The 5269-nt window shown below is 42.7% G+C and overlaps 1 long non-coding RNA gene across 1 annotated transcript; it reads right to left on the bottom strand.

The window, feature by feature from the left end:
- Positions 1-237: 237 nt before the first annotated feature.
- On the bottom strand, positions 238-4811 carry LOC134565261 (uncharacterized). Its single transcript, XR_010083844.1, has 2 exons — positions 4705-4811; positions 238-638 (listed from the first exon to the last, which is right to left on the bottom strand). It is a non-coding gene; the product is annotated as an uncharacterized LOC134565261 (long non-coding RNA).
- Positions 4812-5269: the final 458 nt, after the last annotated feature.

The raw sequence follows: 5269 nt of genomic DNA, 5'->3' as shown, positions 1-5269 counted from the left end.
CAACACTTTGCGATAGAGGGAATGAGAAAGGAAAAATAGGATACAGAGCGAGGAAAGGGGGCAGGGGGATATAGCTACCAACGGCAGAGGCGTCCTCGTGGCGTGGCGTCTGGCCAATGGATCCGTCTTCTGTCCGTGGGGAGATCTCCAAGTGTGAGTCACAGGGGGAAGCTTTTATAGTCATTTCAGAAGCGGGGGGCACCTGGCCAACATAGGCAAAAGCGGGGGGCACCTGGCCAAGGCGGGCAGAAGCGGGAGGGAGCACCCGAAAGTCATTGTGAGGAGCCCCGTTGCTCTGGGAACCAGGTGCAACCGTTTAGATCGAGCAGGTCTGGGCCAAGCAGGTCTGGGCCTGGTTGCAGGTAAGCACAGGCTGTCCAGCCGTCCATTGTCTTCGTACAAGTTCCCATGGGAGCCAGCTCCGGTCCAGTAGTCACACCTGCAGTTCAGTGCTTGGTACACACACACACCATGGGTTAGGCCCGAGCCCCTTGCACACAGTCCCTTCCTTGACAGGGGACCTTGACGAAGGTCGTGAGGCAAAACCAGGGACCCTCGGGCCCCGACTCTCACACCACCCCGTGACTCACGATCGTCGTCAAGAAAACTCCATTGATTCAGCAGCGCGGTTGTGAAGTCTTCAGGCCTCATCAAGCCGTCAGTAGCATATCCCGGAAAAAATAGGGAAAAAGAGTAGAGGGATAAAGAAAAGTAGGAAAGAGGAAAACAAAAGGAACAAGAAAAAAGAAAACAAAACAAATTGTTTTTAATAATTGTTTCTCATTATGTTTACATTCAATTAACCATTAGAAAATCAAACAATTCTAATTAAACAATTTCAGTCAATAATAATTACAATAAAACAAATTTCTTTCAAACAATCAAAACAAATCACAAAAAAAATCAAAATACAACAATCAATTTAAAATATGCATCAAAAGATCCTTTCTTTGCTATTAGTGCAATTCACTCTGTGTCAATAACTTTGGGAACATCCATGGCGAACGAGCTATTGACCAAATTGTGTGCATCCATTACCAAAACCAATCGTTTCATTTGTTTCATCATTTTCCAATTCATGATGTATAAGATTGCTGATAAAACAAAACCAATCAATACCAAAATTAAAAGAACAATAATGGGGTGACACAATTTGTTCAAGACTCCAGTAGCTGTAGGTGACCATCCAAAAAGAGTATCCCACCATTTGTGTTCAGCATCCTTTTTTACTCTTTCCAAAACACGGTGTATCTTTTCTACATTGTGGTATACTGTCACCAGAGTTCTCTGTCCATCTTCTCTAATTTTATTTAGAATGTTATTCAAATCCCGATGAAGCAACAATTGCTTTACCAAAGTAAGGTTCATCCCAATGGGTGTAGGAAATAACTTGTGAATGAGTGTATAATTGGTCTGCAAAAGATAGTGAGAAGTAACTGGAGCTATATAAGAAAAGTCACATCCTTCAATCTTGGTAAAATTACAAACACAAAGATTGGAATGATTTTTAACACCTATTTCTACACCTTCTACAAACACAGAATCACAAATAGTTCTTAAGCATACACAACCATGGCCTATATATACAAGCACTGTCTCAAGACTTTTATTAAAACAAACCTCAAAATGACAAACATTCTGTTCAGTGTCAAGGCAAATGTCCTGAGCTCTAATTGCATTACCTTCACAGATGAACCCTTGTTGTTCTCGGACAATGCAAGCTTCCAAATTAACAGTTTGCCATTTTTTACCAACCTGACGGGCCCATTCTCTATGTTCAAAAGGATAGAGAACAGCTCCATCGTGATTTAAACTTAACACAATAATAGGAAATATCAAATATACTAAAACATTACATATGATCAATACAAAACTGTGACTATGTTTATAATAGAGTTTTAAATAAAATTCACTAAGTTTTGCCAAAATTGAAAATCTTTTAAAATTATTAGCATTGTCCCAAATTATTTTCCAAATTTCAATAAAGAAACTGCCTTCTTTATAATTGAGGCAGCAACTAACTGCATCCACAACTAAAACTGGAGGCAGCTAATAGCTAAAAGTTTTGTGATCAATTATCAATTTATGATTATTCACATTTACCAGTTCTCAGTTTAATAATATATTTGATAATAACCACTGAGTCATTCCCAAGGCCAATAAGGACGACTGTAAAAGATGTTGTCAAATTCTTAATTATAACAACCAATTTATTAATTAATATTTCTCAATCAGTACTATTTAAAATTCTTAATTTTGTTCCTATAACACAAATAATGTTTAAAATATCACCAGTTTTATCATGGTTTTATGTGGTCTTTATGTCCCTTGGAGTTCTCCTGTAAAAAGTAAACACAACAGAATCTGCCTCCAAAGGCAGAAAAATTAATATGAAGGAATTATCCAGCACGTATTTATGCTTGGAACTGCTGGGCAAAAAGCAGTGATTTTGGAACCCTTGTTAGCCTCCCATCCATAAAAGGTATGAGAAGCCCATTTGGTCTTTTCACATTTTGCCCAATCTGGGACAATTTTTGCAGTAAGATGAGACTGCTTGGGGCAAAAGGGAGGGGCTGTTTCAGTGACTGAGGCAGGTACTTCTGGGCTGCCATCCAAGTTCATTGTCAGATTTTTTACAGCTCCGACTGAGGCTCTTTCAGCCACCCTGTCGGGGGGGGGGGTTGGATTATTAGATTGTTTCTGGGCTCACTGCCCAGATTCTCAGAAGAAAGGTGTGTGCTGGGCTGTGATTTTTTGGTGAGGGGTTGCCCCAGAAAATTTGGGTTTTCTTTGGGGACCCCTTTTTTAATATCTAATAGCAACAAGTGTTGACAGCTAGTGATCTGTTTTCTTTTCTCTGATTTTTCACTACTAAGAGTTTTAACATAGTTGGTCAATTCTACTGCAATTTCACTCAATACACAAAAATTACAATCACCGGCAGGTGAATTAAATCGAGGGGCTGGGGGCTGGGAGAGGGTAGGATAAGGACTGAAACCACGATCTGTAGATCCGGTTGGTTCACTCGGGTTTCCGAGGGATCTGTCTAGCTTTTCTACAAAACTTAAAACAATTGCTATAGGTTTAAGTGATTCCAAAGACTTTTGAATTAAAGGATTCATAATTTCAGGCTTTACAGGCAATTGCATGAGTGATTCACAGCCAAAAAGTAATTTCCTTTCATCTATCATTTGTAAACAGGCAGCTCTGTGAACGTTTTCTAAAATTTGGTCTGAACTACCAACTAGGGCCAAAGGGTCTCCTCTTTCCAAGGCACTAATTCCCCCAGCCCAGTAAGCTGCACACTGAGTTAGGGACCATGGTCTGCACTTATCTCCAGTTGTTAAGAAAACACCATGACCCCAATAACCACCAGTCTCTTGTTCTGATAATAAAATTTGATCTCCTCTGGTGAGAGACACTCGGAAGACATATTCTCTTTCTGATTCATGTGGGAGTCGGCTAAAGTCTTTTTTCAATTTTGCTAATTCAGTAGCTGTGTATGGGACTTCTTTAGTTGTAATATGTGGGTCAGTGTCTTCATCATTAATGTAATTGTATTCCATTTTAATTACTGGTCTCAATTTTGGCACCGAGGTTTCGGTTTGATCTGTTTTTTCTTTAGCCAATTCCAAATCTTTTTGTGGATATATTTGATTGTTACAAGGAGATTCCTTTTCCACAGTAATTTGGGAGGGGTCATCATGTTTAGAGTTTTTAACAGATAATTCTTTCAAAACTGTTTTCAGTAAAAAATTCTCTTTTCTTTCTTGATCTAACTGTCCTTGCAAAATTGTTACTAAATCCTGAAGAGAGTCTATAATTTTTTGTTCCTCACTCATTTTCACATTACGTTCTGCTATGGCTGCTGTAAGACAGGCTCCCAAAACTGAAGCAAGGACATTCTTATTTCTGCCCAATTTATACTTTACTTCATGTTGCAAAGAAGATATTCTATCAGTTACACTCTAAGTTAAACCAGTTGTCTTTTGCCCACTCTTCTCCCCCAGAAGAGGGTCGGGCATTGTGTTTTGCCAACAAGGCATAAAATGCAGCTTTATCTTTTACAGGGAGCTCCTCAGCCATGTCTGTGTAGGGATCAAAACCACGTCAGGGAGGCACTGCTTAGTTACACACACACACATGCACAGCAGGGCTGTGTCTTCCCTTTTCTTCCCTGAGTGGGTGGGGAGACCTATCTACCTGGGAGGTTCACCTTCAATTACAACACAGGATGTCTCCCCCTAACACCAGGTAGTCAGTCCCGACTTTTGCACTCAAAGTTCTTTTGTGAAATTCTGACAACAGAGCCCTCAATCGAGTTTGGGGTGCTGTTACACCTTAGGTGTGTGCAGTGTGCGAGGAATCAGAGAGGCCCCCCTTGCTTTCTAACCACGTTCACCGGGGTGACGGGCTAGGTGCGGCTGGAGCCAAACTTCCTCCCCCTGGTACAGACTACACACAACCTTGCAACCCCTCTGTCTGTCAGAATCCTGTCCGTGACGCCAATTTAATGTCACGATCCAAGCAGGAATCGTGATAGGTTCGTGTGATCTCAGAGTGCAAAAAGTACTTGAGGGGACAATAATTTAATCATACAACAAATGCACCTTTATTGAGTGCCAACAACACTTTGCGATAGAGGGAATGAGAAAGGAAAAATAGGATACAGAGCGAGGAAAGGGGGCAGGGGGATATAGCTACCAACGGCAGAGGCGTCCTCGTGGCGTGGCGTCTGGCCAATGGATCCGTCTTCTGTCCGTGGGGAGATCTCCAAGTGTGAGTCACAGGGGGAAGCTTTTATAGTCATTTCAGAAGCGGGGGGCACCTGGCCAACATAGGCAAAAGCGGGGGGCACCTGGCCAAGGCGGGCAGAAGCGGGAGGGAGCACCCGAAAGTCATTGTGAGGAGCCCCGTTGCTCTGGGAACCAGGTGCAACCGTTTAGATCGAGCAGGTCTGGGCCAAGCAGGTCTGGGCCTGGTTGCAGGTAAGCACAGGCTGTCCAGCCGTCCATTGTCTTCGTACAAGTTCCCATGGGAGCCAGCTCCGGTCCAGTAGTCACACCTGCAGTTCAGTGCTTGGTACACACACACACCATGGGTTAGGCCCGAGCCCCTTGCACACAGTCCCTTCCTTGACAGGGGACCTTGACGAAGGTCGTGAGGCAAAACCAGGGACCCTCGGGCCCCGACTCTCACACCTGCATTCTGTCTCTGTGGACAAACCTCTCCATTACACTCATTAAAAGCCGGTCCCAAAGGTGAAGGG

This window comes from Prinia subflava (assembly GCF_021018805.1).
Source record: "Prinia subflava isolate CZ2003 ecotype Zambia chromosome W unlocalized genomic scaffold, Cam_Psub_1.2 scaffold_49_NEW, whole genome shotgun sequence".
Classification (NCBI taxonomy): domain Eukaryota; kingdom Metazoa; phylum Chordata; class Aves; order Passeriformes; family Cisticolidae; genus Prinia; species Prinia subflava.
The sequence above is the reverse complement of the archived record's forward strand: the minus strand, read 5'-3'. Positions and strand labels throughout refer to the sequence as shown.